Raw genomic sequence first — 20439 nt, forward strand, 5'->3', positions numbered from 1 at the left:
ATTTATTCCAGAGAAATGAAAATTTGGGTTTATACAAAAACTTGTCCATGGATAATCATAGCAACTTTATTCATAATATCCCAAACTGGAAATAAACCAAATATCCTTCCATGGTGAGCTGTTGAAGAAATTGTTGTGCATCCATACTATGGACCACTAGTCAGCAATAAAAAGGGCAAATTCCAGATATCTGCATCAGGAATTGTGTGGGAGAAAAAAGTCCATCTCAGAAGGGTACATACCATCTGACTTTATATAGCATTCTTTCAAAACATAAATGTTTATTTATCTTGAGAAGAGAGTGTGTGAGCAGGAGAAAGGGAGAGAGAGGAGGGAGAGAGAGAGAAAGAGAGGGAGAGGGAGGGAGGGAAGAAGAGAGAGAGAGAGAGAGAGAGAGAGAGAGAGACCGACCCAAGCAGGCTCCATGCCCAGCAAGGAGCCCAACACAGGGCTCAATCCCATGAATCATGAGATCATGACCTGAGCGGAAATCAAGAGTTGGATGTTTAACTGACTGAGACACCCAGGGGCCTGTATGTAACATTTATGAAGTAACACAATTACAGAGATGGAGATCAAATGGCTGGTTGCCAAACGTGAAGGTCATAGCCATAGAAAGCTAGCACAAGGGAACCTGATATTAATGAAGCAGTTCTGTGTTCTGATTGTTCTGGTAGGGACACTCAATTTGTACCTGTGACAAAATTACATAAAACTGTACACACACACATACACAAATAATAGCATGTGACACCGGTGACGCCTGAATGAGCCCTCTGTCCTCTACCAACATCAGTTTCCTGTTTCTTTTTAATTTTTTTAAATTTTTATTTATTTTAGAGAGAGAGCATGCACATGAGCTAGGGAGGGGCAACAGAAAAGAGAGAGAATCTCAAACAGGCTCCACGCTTAGCACAGAATCCAATTCAGGGCTCAGTCCCGTGACCCCAGGATCATGACCTGAGCTGAAATCAAGTCAGATGCTCAACTGACTGAGCCACCCAGGGAGTCCCTAATTTCCTGGTTTTGATGTTGAACTCTAGTTCAATATTTGGAGCAAGCTGGGTGAAAGGCACATGGATGGGATCTCCCTGTTTAGATATTTTGGAACTTCTTGTAAATCTCTAATTCTTTCAAAAATAAAAATTTAGGGGCACCTGGGTGGCTCAGTCGGTTAAGCATCCAACTTGTGATTTCAGCTCAGGTTATGATCTCATGGCCATGAGATCGAGCCCCACGTCCAGCTCCATGCTGAGCATGGAGCCTACTTAGGATTCTCTCCCTCTTGATCTCTCTCTCTCCTCTCTTTCCCTCTGCTACTCTGTCTCTCCCTCAAAATAAATAAACATTAAAATTTTTAAAAAGTAAATAAGTAAAATTTTAAAACAAAAAATAGAAAGGAAAAAATAGAAGTTCTGTGCGAAATAAATTTCCATTGTGGACAGTAGTTTGTTTAGCAGACATATCTAAAACAGACGGTACACAGAAAGGTGAGCTCGAAAATGTAACCCAGCAAACTTTCCCTTTGACTTAGCTTGTGACACAGGTGGAGTTGATTTGGCTCTACAAAATAACAAACTTGAACTCCAAACATTTTTATTCATCTCTTAAAAATTCAAGAGAGCTCCAGCGGTGCCCAGGTGGCTCAGTGGTTAAGCATCTGACTTCAGCTCAGGTCGTGATCTCATGGTTCATGGGTTTGAGCCCCGCGTTGGACTCTGTGCTGACAGCTCAGAGCCTGGAGCCTGGTTCAGAGTCCCTCTGTCTTTCTCTCTCCCTCTGCCCCTCCCCCACTTGTATGTGTGTGCTCTCTCCCTCTCAAAAATAAACATTATAAGAAAAATTCAAGAGAGCTTTAGCAAATCTGTTAAAGAAAACACATACCTCTATTTTTGGAGAGAGAGCATGAAGCATAAAGCTTCTCCCTGTATGCATACTATATACTACAGAATTTCCGTCAACATTCCTTTTTCTCCATAATTGACTCTGTATCTGTCCCCTCCATTTGATCCTCGCGATAATTGCAGGAAGCATGTAGAGGAAAGAACAGCAGCAGAAAATTTCTAAGCTGCTAACAGAACCATTCTTCTGTGAACTGCCAGGATGATCAGCATAGGCAGACGTAGGTGTCCCCAGTAACCCAGAGACCGCCCCCCACATATTCTCCCAAAAGGACACAAACATGTGGAGTGGCTTGACCACTCTTCCAAAGCACTGTGTTGATGGAAACATTGTACTGTTTGGTTCATTCCATTCTCTGACCTTTATTCTCCTTACTATTGTGTGAGGTAGGCATCTTTTTTTAAAAAATTCTTTGTAGGGGCGCCTGGGTGGCTCAGTTGGTTAAGCCTCCAACTTTGGCTCAGGTCAGATCTCATGTCTGTGGGTTCGAGCCCCGTGTCGGGCTCTGTGCTGATGGCTAGCTCAGAGCCTGGAACCTGCTTCCAGTTCTGGGTCTCCTTCTCTCTCTGCCCCTCCCCCTCTCATGCTATGTATCAAAAATAAATAAAACATTAAAAAACTTTTTTTAAGAAAATAAAAATTCTTTTTAATGTTTATTTTTGAGAGAGACACACACAGAGTGCGAGCTAAGAAGGGGCAGAGAGAGAGGGAGACACAGAATCCGAAGCAGGCTCCAGGCTCTGAGCTGTCAGCACAGAGCCCAGTGCGGGGCTCAAACTCACCAACTGCAAGATCATGACCTGAGCCGAAGTCAGATGGTTACCCAACTGAGCCACTGAGGCACCCATGGGCATCTGATAGAAAGAGAAACTACATACATAACTCATCAGTTTGCAGAAGAAGTGTATACATGACTGGGCCTAGGGCTCGTCCTGGCCCAGCCTCACTCACAGTGACTCGACTCTCAGCTTCTAGAACTGTGCCGCATGGGTGTGAATCTCCCCTCTACCATGTGTGAGCTGTGCCAGGTTCGTTACATGACCTCTGTGTGCCTCAGTTTCCTTCTCTGTAAGTTAGGGGCAATAATAACAACCAGGGTGTTGTGAGGATCAAATAACTTGATAACGTATAAATCATTCAGTCGGGAGCCCTCAAGCTGTGTCCCGAGGGCCCCCATCCAGGCTACTGCCTGTTTTGGAAAATTAAATTTTGTTGGAACAGAAGCACATTCATCCCTCCTGTGTCACCTGTGGCTGTTTCTCACTACAACAGGAAAACTGAGTTGTTGTGACAGAGATCAGGGCCCAGAGAGTCCCAAAACATTTGCTGTCTGGTCCTTTCCAGAAAAAGTTGCCAACACTTGATCTAGTTGAATATGTAGCAAGAGTTAAGTGTTCAGTGCGTGTCCTCTATGGTCCCTGTTGCTGTTAATGTTCACACTTAAGGCTCATCCACGGAGGGCGTGGCACACTTCATACTTCAAGTCATGTATGTGTCAATCATAATTTACTGAGAATGTTTTTAAATGTTTATTTTTGAGAGAGAGAGAGAGAGAGCATGAGCAGGGAAGGGGCAAAGAGAGACAGAATCTAAAGCAGTCTCCAGGCTCTGAGCCCTCAGCACAGAGCCCAGCAGGGGGCTCGAACCCACGAACTGTGAAATCATGTCCTGAGCCAAAGTTGGATACTCAACCGATTGAACCTGATCATAATTCACCAAGAAGACCCATGTCACTGGCCATGACTTAGGCCTGCGTTATGAGGGCAGTAACCTGGTAAACCAGACTTCTTACAGAGAAAACTACAGTTGCTTTAATTAATCTTTGGGTTGCTTTTCATTGTTTGGTTTCCTTTTGTTTTGTGTCTGGTTCGTTGGTTTTTGGTCAAAAAATCTTGGTTTGGGGCATAGTTGCCACATGGCTTTCCTGGGTCATGGCAACCCATGCACTAGCTAGGAGAGCATGGGAGGCTGGGCCGCTTCCCCTCCCCCCATCATGGTAGGTCATTACGGTCATGTTCTCTGGGGAGGGGAAGCGTCATTACCTAAGAGGCCCTGGTGTTTCTGGAGGAAACAGCTGAGGCAGAACAAAGAGGAGGGGTCCTACACTAATCTGCATTTGCAAGAAACGGAATATGAAAATCATACTCCTACCACTGGCCCAGGTAGAACTCCGGGGTTAGTTTGTATTGGCCCCAGTTGCAAGATCCACTCGCCACACGGCGTATGGAGTGACCTGTGAAAACACCTTACGACTCTTCCTTGACCAAAATCATCCCCCGACTTCTCATTTTAGCATCCAGTCTGGATTACATGATCTGCTCCGTCTCCCCCTCTGACCTCAAACTGCCCTCCGTCTCCCCCTGCTCACAGGGCTGACCACAGAGGCCTTCTGTGGTTGGGAGGGCTTGCCCAGCCTGCTCCTGCCTCGCTAGTTCTGTCTTTGCCCCGATTCCTGCTTGTGGGAGAAACACACATTTTAAGCACTGATATGAAAATGATATCTTTGACGAAGTTCTTTACCATGGCCAGTTTTCCTAGGCACTTAAGAATTGTTTCCTTTTTGGGGAGCGTCTGGGTGGCTCAGTCAGTTAAGCCTCCCACTCTAGATCTCAACTTAGGTCTTGATCTCAGGGTCGTGAGTTCAAGCCCCACATTAGGCTGGGTGTGGTGCCTACTTAAAAAAAAAAAAGTCGTTCAATGACTGACTAAATGAGTGAACTGGCAAGGTTTTTTAGCCCCACAACTTAAAAAAAAAAAAGGCTGACATAGATGACAACTCTTCAGGGAACATTCATGTAGGTCAGGGAGCAGTATGTAGTTGGAAGGCATAGGGGGACAGAGAGACTGTGTGGAACAGAACTATTTGGAATGGGCTTTCAAAATGCATTCTTCTGCTACATGTGTGCTCTCTTCTGCCATTTAGGCATCAAACTGCCTGTAACGCCAGCAGACAGACGCAATCCCCCTGAGTGCCTCCGGGTAACCTTTCCCTTCAGTGTCTCTGGGACCGTGGCCGAAAAGTCTATTTTTTGTTCCGTTTTCAGAAGAGAACACAAACCATAAACACTTTTTGTTTATGGTCTTCAATATTTTCACAAAAAGTAAAACTAGGCTTGGCACAGGAAAGAAAGGACCTCATTACCACTTGGAAAGCCCTCTAACAAAGTCCTTTTTTTTTAAATGTTTTATTTATTTAAGTAATCTCTACGCCTGCCGTGGGGCTCAAACTTACGACCCTGAGATCAGGAGTTGCTCTCTCTTCTGACTGAGCCAGCTAGGCGTCCTCACAGTTCTTTTTTACTGGTACTAAAATTAGACAAACATTCCCCCACAGAATGCAAGATCTAAATAGCCCCTTGAATTACCTACACTGGTTAACTAGGGCATTGGGTTCTTCAGGATCCACTCCAAGGACCAACCATGTCCAGGTCATTGGAGTCCGTATTGAAAATGGCTTTAGGGCATCTGAGTGGCTCAGTCAGTTAAGCATCCAACACCAGCTCAGGTCATGATCTCACAGTGTGTGAGTTTGAACCCTGCATTAGACTCTCCACTTAGTGCAGAGCCCGCTTGGAATCCTCTGTCTCCCTCTCTTGGCTCCTCCCCTGCTCACACTCTCTCTCAAAAATAAATAAAAATTAAAAAAAAAAAAAAAGAAAATTGGGGCACCTGGGTGGCTCAGTTGGTTAAGTGTCCGACTCTTGCTTTTGGCTCAGGTCATGATCTCATGGTTCATGACTGACAGCGTGGAGTCTGCTTGGGATTCAGTCTCTCTCCTCTCTCCACCCCTCCCCTGCTCACGCTGTCTCTCTCCCTCTCAAAATAAATAAATAAGCTTTAAAATTTTTTAATTAAAATTAAAAAAATTTTTAATTTAAAAAAAGAAAATGTATTTAAATTTACATACACAAAAAATGTGTAGGTCCATACATATGGAAAGCTCTGGGTGAACTTTAGAAATGAAGAGGAGGGGAAAATTTTAAATAATTCATTAAATGTAGAGAAAAAAATACATTTTGATGAAAGAATCTCCTAAGAACAGACCTTCATTTCTAGCTCAGGCATGACTTTTAGGTGTGTGATAAAAACCTTGCTGCCTCATTCATTCATTCATTCATTCATTCATCAATGACTTATTAACTAATTTTGTACCAGGTGAAATTCTACGCTCTCCCCGAACTTATATACTAGTGAAGCAAAACAGACAATTAACAAATAGTCAAATAAACTTAATACCATATTTTAAAATGGAAATCCTAAATATCTCAAAGAATTATATAGTCTTGACTAATCTTTAAAACTTCACGCAGGGGTGCCTGGGTGGCTCAGGTGGTTCAGCATCCGACTTCAGCTCAGGTCATGATCTCCTTGTTCCCTAGTTCAAGCCCCGCATCAGGCTCTGTGCTGACAGCTGGGAGCCTAGAGCCTGCTTTGGATTCTGTGTCTCCCTCTCTCTCTGCCCCTCCCCCCACTCCCTCTCTGTCTCAAAAGTAAACATTAAAAAATTAAAAACCCTTTCCATAAAGGATTTAACTTCTGTCTGACAGACCTAGCAGATAGTCATTCTAGCGAGAATTCTGAATTTCACATAAATGGCGGATCGGAGTGAGAGTTTCAAAGTGGGGCAGATGAGAAGTGTGTCTTCTGGGAGAATTACATTTTTACTGCACAGAACAAGGACTGGACGCAGATTTTACTGGAGCAAATTAAATATGGGACATTTGTTCTCCTCACATAACAAAAGGTGTCATCTCAATGAAGTTTATCCAATAAAATAGCTTTTTATGTATTTGATGGATTAGAAAGATTAGTCTTTCATGGAGTGGCACGTTTGGTTATTCTCCACAGAGAGTACATCCCAATGGGTCTCTGGAGGATGGAGAAAACGAGTATAGGAAAACTCAGAGTCCTCGTTTACAGATTGTTCAGTCTCTGCTGGGTGCAGAGAGTTCACTACGGGCTTTATGACCATGACCTCCCTCAAACCACAGATACAGTAAACGGGTGGTTACCAGATGGAGAGGGCTTGGAGAGCTGACAAAGTGAAGGGGATTAAGCAGTTCGGACTTCCAGTTATAAAATAAATAAATCACGGGGATGAAAAGTACAGCCTCTAGAATATAGTCAATACTGTCATTCTAACTTTGTATGGTAACTACACTTACCACGGGGATCGCTTTGCACTGTATGAAAATACCGAATCACGATCATGCACCTGCCTTTACTGGGATATCGTATGTCGGTTACACTTCAGTAAGAACTCTTTTCATAAGTAAATAAAAGACACCTTTCAAACAACCTGACCAGGCAGTTAGGGAAACAGAGGTAAGCAAGTTGCCCAAGGTTGCCGCGCCTAGTAGGTCTGCAAGTTTAGGCCCGACTCTGGGGTCCATGAGCACTCAATCGCTCCCTGGGGCCTCTCTCAGTTGAGAATGTGCGATAAACTTGAATCTGAATCAGGAGAGTGTTATGGGCCATTTGGCTGTTTCTCTATTTTATCTTATTATTATAATTTTAATGTTAATAATGTTATACATATAATAATATGTGTTAATGTTAATAATATATTTATGATTATATTTTTAATGTTTATTTAATTTTGAGAGAGGGAGAGAAAGAGCACAAGTGGCGAAGGGGCAGAAAGAGAGAGGGAGACACAGAGTCTGAAGCAGGCTCCAGGCTCCGAGCTGTCAGCACAGAACCCCATGCGGGGCTCGAACGCATGACCTGTGAGATCATGACCTGAGCTGCAGTCGCATGCTGAACCGACTGAGCCACCCAGGCGCCCCGTGGATGGGGTGCATTCTTGTCCACTCCAAAGATCTCCTTGTCTCTGCAGAGTGCTGAGTGACTGGTGCGCTCCTGGTCTCTTGCCGATGCCTCAGTCCCCCTGGCTCAGCAGAGGGGGGGATCTGCCCTCACTGACGGGTCTGGAAACGGGAACTACTCGTACTGAGGACTGTCCCTTGCTCCCTTGCTTGCCCACCCAGAATATTCCAGAATATTCCCAGAAATGCTATCACAGAATGGTTTTCTTACAGAAGCGCCTCCTCATAAAACTATTAAACGTACTTTTGTAAGAATAATTGGCTTGTATCCCCTGGTGTGACCAGGTTAGTTTATTTGTTTTAAATATGTCTAAGTGTTGGGGCACTTGGGTGGCTCAGTCAGTTAAGCGTCTGACTCCTGATTTCAGCTCAGGTCATGATGTCACACGGTTTGTGAGTCGGGCTCTGCGCTAACAGTGTGGAACCTGCTTGGGATTTTCTCTCTGTCTCTGTCTGCCCCTCTCCTGCTGGCTCGCTCTCTTAAAAATAAATAAACAATTAAAAAATATGTCTATGTGTCCTGTTTGGGGCAGAGTTCTCTGGACTACCTGGGCCATTTTGCCAGCAAATGTATTAAAGTGTTTCTGAGGAGGTGCTTTGGATGGTTCAGTCAGTTGAGTGTCCAGCTTTGGCTCAGCTCATGATCACATGATCATATGGGTTTGAGCCCCACATCGGGCTCGCTGCCGCCAGCATGGAGCCTGCTTTGGATCCTCTGTCCCTTCTTCTCTCTGTCCCTCCCCCACTTGCTCTCAGATAAAAATAAATTAAAAAATTTTTTAATAAAAGATTTCTGAGCAGCGTGACCTAAACCCAGTAGAGCAGTCTGTTTCTTTGCTAATCTATCCTAAAGCCTCGCACGGGACAGCCATGGGGAAGGAGAGTGGTGACAGCCGTCCTTTGGTGATTCCGATACGTGTCCCCCAACTTGACCCTCATACTCTCCCACTCAGTCATCCTTGGGGAATAAATAGCTCTAAATCAAAGATCATGCTGGTGTCCATTGGCCACGATAATCTTTCCTCTCAAGAGGGGAGTTGAGCCAAATCCAAAGAAAACTTCACCATATTCTTTTTTATGAGCTACAAGGAAGAAAATTACCGCAACCACGTGACATACAGCTGGGACACAAGCGAGTCCTTTAAGGAGTTGCACTTGCCAAAGATCCCGGTGGGCTTCGCCTTACATTTTTATTTTTTCCCACAGTTTACTAATCAACCTTATCTGAAGGAAATTTGTGACACAGCTCAGTGCATAAGAGACCAGGGAACGAAGTTAGGGCTGGAAACAGTGACCTGATTTTGCTAGATATAGCAAGAAAATTACAGATTTATAGGTCACTGGTTTTTTTCTTTGCCTACCAGCAGTGTCTGACTCAATTAGATTATGGCCTGCAGGCCTGTCACCTGTCTCTCATACAAATAAAATTTCCCAAGAGTGCCCTTTCAGCCCTGTGCATTGGATGACTGGCGCAGACATTTCAGCTCGAATAAATTACCTTGTTTGTTTCAGGAGACATTTGGTTCTCTCCGTGGGTGTGGTGTGAAACTCTGCTCAAAGCCAAAGGTGAGTGATCAAATACGGTGGTCTGTGAGACCACAGAGTTCAATGATTATAGGGTACAGAGTGGAAATTCATGAGATCTGTCCCACGCAAAAAAAGCAGATCTAGGAGTAGAAGTATGTCATGACTCAGGGCGCCTGGGTGGCTCAGTTGGTTGAGCATTTGACGTCGGCTCGAGTCATGATCTCAGGGTTCATGAGTTCAAGCCCCACATCGAACTTACTGTTGTCAACACAGAGCCGGCTTCAGATTCTCTGTCCACCTCTCTCTGCCCCTCCCCCACTGATTCTCTCTCTCTCTCTCTCTCTCTCTCTCTCTCTCTCTCTCTCTCAAAAATGAATAAACATTAAAAAGTATGTCACGACTTGAAGACAACCTCGAGGTTATTTTTACATTACATGAATCTTTTAAGGTTCTTGATTTCAGAAACCAAACCCACTCAGGCTAGTTTAAGCAGAAAAAGAATTTTATTGAAAGTTGAAAGTAGTGGGGCTCCTGGGTGGCCCAGTCATTTGGGTATTTGACTTCAACCCAGGTCATGATCTTGTGGTCCATGAGTTTGAGCCCAGCATCAGGCTCTGTGCTCACAGCTCAGAGCCTGGAACCTGCTTTGGATTCTGTGTTTCCCCCTCTCTCTGCCCCTCCTCCATTCACATTCAGTCTCTCTCATTCTTGAAAATAAATGAACATAAATTTAAAAAAATTTTTTTTAAGTTTAAAGGAGTTGTCAGAATCTCAGTGAGGGCCATAGAATCAACCATGGATGCCATGAGCCCGGGAGCCACATGCAAGTTATAAAGCAGGACGGCTTCCCCAGACACCTCACTGTCCTGGGGCCCGGACAGCCCAGCTCTCCCCCCCAGGGGGTGGACTCTAGAGTCCACCGCTAGGCTCTCCAGCAGTGGCCCCTGGAAGCTGCCTCCTCTCCCTGCACCTGTCACCATGGCGTCTGTGAGGTGCCTCGCTCACTTCTGCACACAGGGCTCCCGGAGGTGATCTGACTGGCAGAACCTGGAGGGAGCACCGCCATCCTCAAACCTAAGATGTCAAGACAGGTTCTGACTTCTTTGGAGAGCAAACATTCTGAAATTGAGACTTTCTCCATATACAAAAAGGACTCAAAATTCATGGGTGGCCAAAAACCATGATGGGTGTTCTCTTTGGCTTCCCCTAGGTGCCTGGAGAGGCTGAGGCACGTCTGTCCAGGGAAGTTAGAGACCCACAGGGTAGACTCTCTACTAGCAGAACATGGAGAGCGGGAACGAGCTGGTGGATAAATCCCTTTCCTTCCTCTCTCCTGTGGGGCTGCTGGGAGGTGCAGCAGTTTGCTTGTCTTATTGAACACATCCCATGAGCTGGAGCATTAACTGCTTGCAACCAATAATAGGCCGACTCCAGCCGCTCTCACATTGCCCCTGATTCAGTCCCTTGACCCTCACCCTTGCTTCCCTGGGATTGCACGTCCCTACAAGGGGGCAGCTCACGGCCTTTTCCTTTAGGCTCTGGCTTCCCAGGGAACCCATGCTACAGGAGTGGCTTAGTGCAGGTGCAACGTCTTCTCGCTGAGTCTTTGCCGGGTTCCTGTGACCAGCTTCAGTGATTTTCCCTAGAAAACCAGTGAGAGACATTCAGGCTGATTTATAAACTCGCATTTGCTATAGCTGTCACTCACGTTGAAGACTTCTGCTGTCTCTAATTTATCGTTGCCTTATGTGCACAAAGAGAATTATTCATTGGGAGACTGGGTCGGGAGAGTAGGGATGGAGGAATTCGCTTGCCAACTCTTTCAGGGCCGCAGAGAGTCGGCTAGCTTCTGGTAGAAACAACTCCATGCTTTGTTAGAGCCACGCTTTCTTCACGTTCCCTCAACCAGCCATTGTGCCCCTCTGTGGTCTTCTGAAGTTGTTTTCTAGAAAGTGGTTCTTTCTTTCTTTCTTTCTTTCTTTCTTTCTTTCTTTCTTTCGAGAGAGCGTATAAGCAAGGGGGGTCAGAGACAGAGGGGAACAGAGGTTCATGCTGAGAGCAGAGAGCCTGATGCAGGGCTCGAACTCATGAACTGCAAGATCATGACCTCATCTAAAGTCAGACACAACCGACTGAGCCACCCAGGTGCCCCTTTTTTTCTTTCTTTCTTTTTTTAAATGTTTATTTATTTATTTTGAGAGGAAGATGGCATGTGCATGCAAGTGAGCAGGGGAGGGGCAGAGCGCGAAGGAGAGAGAGTCCCAAGCGGGCCCATGCTATCAGCACAGAGCCCTCCCAGGGTTTGATCTCACCAACCATGAGATCATGACCTAACTCAAGAGTCAGACGCTTAACAGACTGAGCCACCAAGGTGCCCTCCTCTTGTTTGTAGAAATAAAGCCTTCTTATCCTTAAAAACTAAGCGTGGGTGTCTCTTCCTTAAGGAAGCTCTCCCAAAGACTACTGACCACAATTTAAATTTCTGTTGCGTGTGTATTCTACTAATACCCCCAGCAGAATATTTATGGGCCACATTGGACTTCAGCGATTAGTCTACTGTTCTGTCTTTCCTAAAAGATGGCGGACTTCTTGAGGGCCAGGAGCATGTCTCATCTGGCTCAATAGCCCTAGCTTCAAGCAGTGTCACAGACACGTAAAACACTACCGAACGAATGAACAATATTAGCAGAATGACTGAGTAGTTCCCATCGGAGTCCCTGGGCTACCTTGTGGCAGCATCCAGAAAACTCCCTTCCCAAACCCTTCCCCACACAGAAGAGCTGCTTCACCCTCCACCGGCTGTGAAATAGTCAGGACGGCACTGTGCGCTCCTAGAGAGAAATCCCTGTGGTTTCCTAGGAAGGAAGAAACCCTAGGAAAGTGTCATGTTTGGTGGGTTTTTGAGTCAGCAAGTGAAGGTAAGAAGAAACTAAATTTCTGCTTTAAAAAAAAGTGTTCTTTCGCTTAAGATTTGCCTCATAGATGGGACACCTGGGTGGCTCAGTCGGTTAAGCCGCCAACTCTTGACTTAGACTCAGGTCTTGATTTCGTGGTTCTTGAGATCGCGTCCAACCCCAAGTTGGGCTCTGTGCTGACAGCAGGGAGCCTGCTTGGGATTCTCTCTCTCCTGTCTTTCCGCCCGTCACCCACTCATGCATGAGCTCTTGCTCTCTTTCTCTAAAAAATTAGTTAATTAATAAAACAGATTTGCCTCATAGACAACCAGAGTTTTTGTCAACCATGTACACCATCCATTTATCCAAGGACCATTTGACAACATTGATGCCCAAAGTGGGCCTCTTGCAGGCATAGGGTTGGCACAGGGGACAGAACAACGGTGTCCTCTGTGGAGCCTGCATTCTAATGGGGGATGTGCACAAACACTGTAACCTGGATTCAGTAATTCTTTCCTTCCACAAATATTTATTAAGTGCCATTGAGTAAATTCTACTGTGGCCTAAAGAAACTAAAAAAACACACCTTAAAAAAATTGAGGTGCCTCAGTGGCTCAGTCCGTTGAGCGTCCGACTCTTGGTTTCCACTCAGGTCATATTCTGGAGGTTTGTGAGATCGAGCCTCAAGGCAGATTCTGCACTGATAGCACAGGACCTGCTTGGGATTCTCTCTCTCTCTCTCTCTCTCTCTCTCTCTCTCTCTCTCCCTCTCTCTCTCTACCCTTCCCCCCACTCAGGCTCACTCTCAGAATAAATAAACTAAAAAAAATTTTTTTAACTCTTCTGTTTCCTAGATGGCAGAGATACAAGGGCCCCATGGAGGTGGTTCCTATCTAGATAAAATGATCACACAAGGATATAATAACAGATGGTGTAAAGTATTATGAAGGAAAAGCAGGTTGGAAGGAATCCAAATCTAGACAGCACTGAACGTGGCGAAGGAAGGCTTCCTTGGGAGCTGACATTCAAACTGTGTCCTGGAAACTCATGACTCATAAGATAAAGAGAGGGTTGAAGGCTCATTCCAGACACAGCCCCTAATATATGCAAAGGGATACTGCCACATTCCTGGATCCAAAAGAAGCCCAGGGCAGCTGGGGAGAGCCAGGAAGGAAAGAGAGGGAAGCAGGAAAGGTGATTGGGGCCAGATCATGCGGGGTTTTATAGGTCCTTGAGGGAGTCTGGTTACACACATAAGAAAATAATAGATTACAGGGGCGCCTGGGTGGCTCAGTCGGTTACATGTCTGACTTCAGTTCAGGTCATGATCTCACAGCTTGTGGGTTCGAGCCCTGCATCGGGCTCTGTGCTGACAGCTCATAGCTGGGAGCCTGCTTCAGATTCTGTGTGTTCCCCTCTCTCTGCCCCTCCCCTGCTTGAACTCTATGTCTCTCTTTCTCTCAAAAATAAATAAACATTTTTAAAAAATGATAGATTACAGAAGAGTGAATAGGGTTATTGATAAAAATTAGTTCATGAACTTCAAAGTTACTCATCTCTATTTTTAGTTTACCTTCCGGTGTAGTGAGGTTTTTTTTTTTATCATACAGAACTTAGAAATTGGTAGCATTAAAACTATTCCAATGACTTCCACTAAAAAGAACTCTTAGAGTTAGTATAATATTTGGAAAGCTGATATCTATTTAGGAGTTGAAATGTCAGTTGACTCTATTTGAGAATCTGAATACATGTAAATGTTTTTATTTATCTGCCACATTTCAACCAGTATGCACCTTCCTACCTCTATTGCTGACATATCCTGCCAAGAACATTCTAATTTTCATGCATAAAAGATAAAAATATTTTTCTTCTGGGAAGATTCAAATATAGACTCTTGCTTACTGTTTCCCAAGTGACATCTGGTGGTTAAAAATTGAAATGCAGTTTTATATAGTTGGAAAGGTGAAGTTGTCAAATTCTTTGAGGAGGAAATCATTAAAGAATTTGAGCCGAATTGGTTGAAGGTTAATTTTGCTTAGCTTTTTGGCATTGCACAATCCACAGCAAGTGGGCGTTATGGTATAGATGTGGTGGAGAGAACAGTAATGTTCTACTGGATTTGGCAGGCTTTCAGCCCTGCTCAACCCCCTGACAATTAATAGCTAAAAGATTTGCTTTTGTGTTTGCTTTTCAAAAGACCTTCCAGGGGCACCTGGTTGGCTCAGTGGGTAGAGCAAACGACTCTTGCTTTGGGGGTTGTGCATTCCAGCCCCACGCTGGGTGCAGAGATTACTTAAAAATAAAATCCTGGGGGTGGAGGAGGGGATTTCCAAACTAAAGGAACAGATCAGCTGCAGGTGGATAAGCATCAGATTAATATTACGCTCTGCAGCGGCAATACTGGATAGAAGAGACAACAGAATAATATCTTCAACATTCTGAGGGAATGTTACTTTTACCTAGAGTTCCTGCTAAGCCGACTCTCCTTCAGCTGTGAGCAAAATTACAGCGATTAAAATATTGTCTTTATCAAAGACAATATCAAGTTTATCTTCAGGTATTTTATTTCTTTCCTCCAATGTTTATACCTCCTTGTCTCTTGTGTGACTGTATTGGTTAAACCTCCAGAACTATGCTAAATAATAGTGGAGACTATAGACATAATTGTCATGCTGTTGAATTTTTTTTTTAACATTAATCATCTTTTCCACTTTATTTTACTTTTCTAAGTAGGCTCCATGCCCCCACATGGGGCTTGAACTCCCCACCCCAGGATCAAGAGTCACTGGATTTACCAACTAAGCCAGCTAGGTGCCCCTTGCTGTTGATTTTCACAGGAATGCTTCTTGTGTTTCCTCATTAGACATAATGCTGGCATTTAAAAGCATTCATCTTTCCTATTTTAAGAAGTTTTTTTAAGATTACTTATTTATTTTAAGAGAGAGAGAATGCATGGTTGCGGGAGGGGAAGGGACAGAGAGAGAGCAAGAGAATCCCAAGCAGGCTCTGCACTGCCAGCACAGAGCTTTGAACTTGCAAACCGTGAGAACATGAACTGAGCCCAAATCAAGAGTCGGATGCTAACTGACAGAGCCACCCAGGTGCCCGAGAAAATTTTTAAAAATCAAGTATGGATGTTGAGATTTATCAAAGGCATCATCTTTGGAGAAAAATCATACAATTCTTTTTTTCTCTTTTAATCTATTTTATCAGCCAGAGTTCAGCTGCAGGAAACAGAAAGGGATTTAATACAGGGAATCAAGTGCTTGTAAATCAGTGGGGAGCTGGGGGAGCAGGTTCCAAGAATAATTCCCAAAGCCACACCAAGAGATAGGCTCCCTCCGCCATGGTCAGGAAGTCAGGCCCCCATCCATTAGCTTCAAGAGCACACTGTCCTCATGTAATCTGGGAATAAGATGTTTCCACCAGAATTATCTATTGCCTCTGGATCTCAAAACTGATACTGAACTATTAGCTCCATAGCTTCACCAAGTCTGCTACAATCAACTCCAGCAAAATGGATGCCTCTTTCCCTAATTAGAGTTCTGAAATGGAGTTTCACATAGGTGCATCTGATTGGCGAACATAATTTACACTGAGGACCTTAGCTGCAAGGGAGCCTGGGAAATGAAGATTCCTGAGCTTTCCGGCCTCCGCAGTATGGGACGGCACACTAAAAAGAGATTGAAATAGATGCTGAGTGAGCCAACCAAATGAACCCCAACCGCTTCGGAGCATAGTAATATTGAATCATTCTTGCAACCCTAAGGGGGAAAAAAGCTATTTTTCCTTTAATCCTCATAAGGTACTGCCGGATTCAGGTTCTAAAACTGCTGAACATTTTTTGCATCAATGTTCATAATTGATTTTTGTCAATTGATTCTTTACGCTACTGCCGTTGGTTTTACTTTTACTACTAAAATTTAGAAGCTTTATCTCTTTCGTTCTTCTAGAACAATTTAAGAAGCATTGCAGCCTATTCATTTCCTAAGATTGGTTAAGATCTGCCTGTGAAGTCCTCTGGGCCTCATGTTCTTTGGGAGTCTACCATTGCAACAATTTTTTTCCTTTTTCTTGGGTTTTTAATAGTTAATTTTTAGATTTTTATTTTATCAACTTTATTAAATTGTATTTTCTTTATTTTTTAAATGTTTATTTATTTTTGAGAGAGAGAAAGACCGTGAGCTGGGAAAGGACAGAGAGAGAGGGAGACACAGATTCTGAAGCAGGCTCCAGGCTCTGAGCTGTCAGCACAGAGCAGGGCTCAAACTCATTAACCATGAGATCCTGACCTGAGCCAAAGTCAGATACCAGGTACCAGGTACCCTTATCAATTGTATTTTCTTAGAAAAATTATTCATTTCACTGGATTTTCAGGTTTATTTGTAGACAATTAAGCAAAATAGTCTTCTATGACTTTATTTTCCTTTGCATTTTATATCATGTGTATTTGTGGTTTTTTAATCAAGTTAGCTAGTAGTTTATCCTTTTTTAAAAAGTTAGTTCGTTCATTCATTCATTCATTCATTCATTTTGCATTGTCAACACAGAGCCCAACTCAGGGCCTGATCTCATGAACCATCAACAGTGGGGACCTTAACTGACCGAGCCACCCAGGTGCCCCTACCCTTCTTAATTTGTTAAATTTATTCAATGAGATCATTTCGCCAATTTTAGTTTTTATTTTCTGCTTTCTCATTTTTCCTTCTTTCCTTTTGGTTGTTGATCTTTCTTTCCTCTGTCTTCCTGAGTCAAGTGGTTAATTAATTTACTTTTATTCTTTCTTAATTACTAATATAACTTCTGACCCCACAAATTTGCTTCTGAGGATTGCTTTAGCTATAATCCATGGTACTAATATGTAGCATTACCAGTGATTTTTGTAATTAAATAGCAAATTTAGTTTTGATATCTTCTTTGAGTCTAGACTTTTATGAGTTTTTTAAATTATTTTTTTATTTTTTTTAAGTAGGTTCCATGCCCAACATGGGGCTTGAACTCATGACCCTGACTGAGTCGGCCTGCTCTACAGACTGAGCCATCCAGGCACCCCTAGACTTCTTTGAGAGTTTTAAAGTTTCAAGTAATAGTGTCTTTTTGTCTTCTCGCTGTTTGCTTTTGACCAGAGAATTATGTCTATGTTATTTCTTTACTTTTTAAAAAAAAGTTTAATGTTTGTTTATTTTTGAAAGAGAGACAGAGACACAGTGTGAGTGGAGGGAGAGGCAGAGAGTGAGGGAGACGGAATCCTAAACAGGCTCCAGGCTCTGAGCTGTCAGCACAGAGCCCAACGTGGGGCTTGAACTCACAGACCGCGAGATCATGACCTAAGCCAAAGTCGAATGCTTAACCGTGTGAGCCACACAGGCACCCCAATTTCTTTATTTTTTTAATGTTTATTTATTTATTTTGAGAGAGAGAGAGAGAGAGAGAGAGAGCACAAGCAGGGGGAGGGGCAGAGGGAAGAAAGAGAGAACCTCAAACGGGGGTCCAAGGTGGAACTCAAACTCATGAACTGAGAGATCATGACCTGAGCTGAAATTAAGAGTTGGATGCTTAACTGCCTGAGCCACCCAGGTGCCCCCAGGTCTGTGTCATTTCTGCTTCTGGGTGTTTATTGAGGTTTTTGTAGCCTAAGTATATGGCCAATTTTTGTGAATGTTTCTTGAGTTTTAAAAAGGATAGTATTATCTCTTTCCAGTGAACAGATTTCAGTATGTGTCAGATCTAGCTTATAAAATATATCATTTAGTCCGCTCTATACTGAAAGCCCCCTCTCGAGGCTCCAGGGAGTCTCCGCACGGCATGGCAGCCTTAAATGAAAAGAGTGTTTTGCTATAGAGGCTCTGACAGCTATGATCCCAAGAGAGTGAATGTCCCTGACTCCCCAGCTAAAAGCCAGTCCTTGCAGAATTATTGACGGACAGAGGAAACAAACCTACAAGAAGCAGGCATTCATTTATACTGACCACCAGCCAGGTCAAGGACACACGTGGATATACATATTTGTACAAAACCAAAACGTTTTTCCTTGCTCTTTCTTACGGTTCTGCCAAGATTGCCACCTGGAACTTCATGCCTCATGATCTCTAACCGCCGACGTCCAGGCCCACGTTGGGGCGGGCCTTCTACCTCCGTGGAGTTCCCTGTTCCTGGCCCGTTGGCTTGGTGTTTACAGTCTGTCCTTGGTACTGGCCCTAACATTTATGGATTTTCCTTCCAGGGTGAACAAGTCATAAAATGGTTCCGTGCATGTCACTAGACATTTATTTTGTGTTACATTTTATAGAAGCAGTAAATGTTAAACTGGCATTATCAGGATTGTCTCTGCCTATGTGTAATAAAAAAAAAAGAGTTGTTTTAAAAATAGATGATTATTGGGGCGCCTGGGTGGCTCAGTTGGTTGAGCGTCCGACTTTGGCTCAGGTCATGATCTCATGGTTTGTGGGTTGGAGCCCCCAGGTTGGGCTCTGTGCTGACAGCTCAGAGCCTGGAGCCTGCTCCGGATTCTGTGTTTTCTTCTCTCTTTCCCTCCCCCGTTTACACTCCGTATCTCTCTCTCTGTCTCTCAAAAATAAATGAAGATTTTTAAATAAATTAAATTAAAAATAGACACTTTTCTCGCATAAAAAGAAGTACAGAGGGAGCCGATTTACCTGCTTAGTAAATACATGATAATTATTACAAACCTCCAACACTACGGAAGTCCCAAACATGACTTGATCTTTTCTTTTTTATTTTCTTGAAGTACAGCTTTTTAACTTCCACACTTATGTATAGGGGTATGCTTTTTGTTGAAGTTCTCAAGCAAGAGTAACTACTTAGTTATTTCATTCCTATGATCTAGAAGTTACTGAAAACTTTCCTAGAAATCCAAGGAAATACAGAGATGACATATGAGTTTAATTTTCTATCAACCTGCAAAAGAATGGCCCTACAATATTTTCTGAAATTCATTTTTTCTGAAATGATGGATTTATGTTCATCATATGGGCTGAAAATATCAGGGAAAAGTGTTCCTTGGGGACTAAGTGGTGTAGTCATAAAACTATCAAATGAAGATTTTTCATTTCCCTGAGGCTAATGTAAGGGTTGCCAACCTCGGACAGCCTGCAAAAGAATAAAAAACACCCATTCAAACACAATTGATTATCTTCTTTATTTTCCACTGGCCACTAGAAAAAAATAGTCTGCAAAAGAAGAAAAATGGACTTGGAGGTTATTGTGATTTAGGGAAGTAAGTATTAATTATTCAGATCCAGGCTCCGTGATTGGCTCTGTCATTTTCAAGCCATATTATCTTTAAAGGTTTGTTAGGGGTGCCTGGGTGACTCAGTCAGTTAAGTATCTGACTTTTGATTTCTGCTCAAGTCATAATCTTAGAGTTCGTGAGTTTGAGTCCCGCATCAGGCTCTGCTTGGGATTCGCTCCCTGCCTCTCTCTCTGCCCCTCCCCACATGTGCTCTCTCTCACTCTCAAAATAAATAAATTGGTATTTTAAAATCTATTCATTTATTATTTATGAGAAAGAGCACAAGCTGGGGAGAATCAGAGAGAGTGGGAGACACAGAGTCCAAAGCAGGCTCCAGGCGTCAAGCTGTCAGCACAGAGCCCGATGCGGGGCTCCAACTCATGAACCATGAGATCATGACCTGATCTGGAATCAAACACTTAACTGACTGAGCCACCCACTCCAATTTAATTAATTTATTTATGCCAAGGGGTAGTTATGAGGTTAATGAGAGTGTTTGGTACACAACAGACAATCAAATAAGGATTATTATTTTTTAATACATATTCACACTTTTCCCTTGTATCCAGACATGCCCTCACCTCTGCCTTCACAGCCATATCTTAATTGGGTACCTCAGCGTCTCCATCCCATAGTAGAGCAATTCTGAGGATAATTCTGTGAGTCTCTTACAAGGTCTGGGTAGAGTGAGTCCAGCTGTCCACAGCAATAACTACCAAGGCTCTTTTTTAGGCTTTGGTCCCTTCCTTTCACTTGGCTTCCTGGGGCCACCTCCCAAATAAGCTCCCTCCCTCTTCCCACGACCTTGACTCATGATCTGACTTCAGGGAACCTCAAACTTGTAGTCTTCTTCCTTCTTCCTTGTTGGAATATAAGCATGAGAATTGGAAGGGAAGCTCTAACATGATGTCTGTTTGCAGATAATATAATAGTATAATTGGAAGCCCTAGAAGCATCTCTCTAAAAATAAGACTGAAATGAAGAGAATTGATTCAAGTAAGCAATATAAAAATTTAACAAAAACCTATAATCTTCA

The 20439-nt window shown here is 43.4% G+C and overlaps 1 long non-coding RNA gene across 2 annotated transcripts in view; it reads left to right on the forward strand.

Moving 5' to 3' along the window:
- LOC115293888 overlaps positions 1-18404 on the forward strand; it is a 20977-nt gene extending 2573 nt beyond the window's left edge. Inside the window, exons 2-3 of one of the 2 annotated variants that reach the window (XR_003909655.1) lie at positions 9243-9296; positions 18209-18404. This is a non-coding gene — a long non-coding RNA (uncharacterized LOC115293888). Of the gene's footprint in view, positions 1-9242; positions 9297-12032; positions 12774-18208 lie in introns of those variants that run through there. The other variant, XR_003909656.1, reaches the window with a different exon arrangement.
- The last annotated feature ends 2035 nt before the right edge of the window (positions 18405-20439 follow it).

The sequence above is a fragment of the Suricata suricatta genome, chromosome 6 (genome assembly GCF_006229205.1).
Source record: "Suricata suricatta isolate VVHF042 chromosome 6, meerkat_22Aug2017_6uvM2_HiC, whole genome shotgun sequence".
Classification (NCBI taxonomy): Eukaryota; Metazoa; Chordata; class Mammalia; order Carnivora; family Herpestidae; genus Suricata; species Suricata suricatta.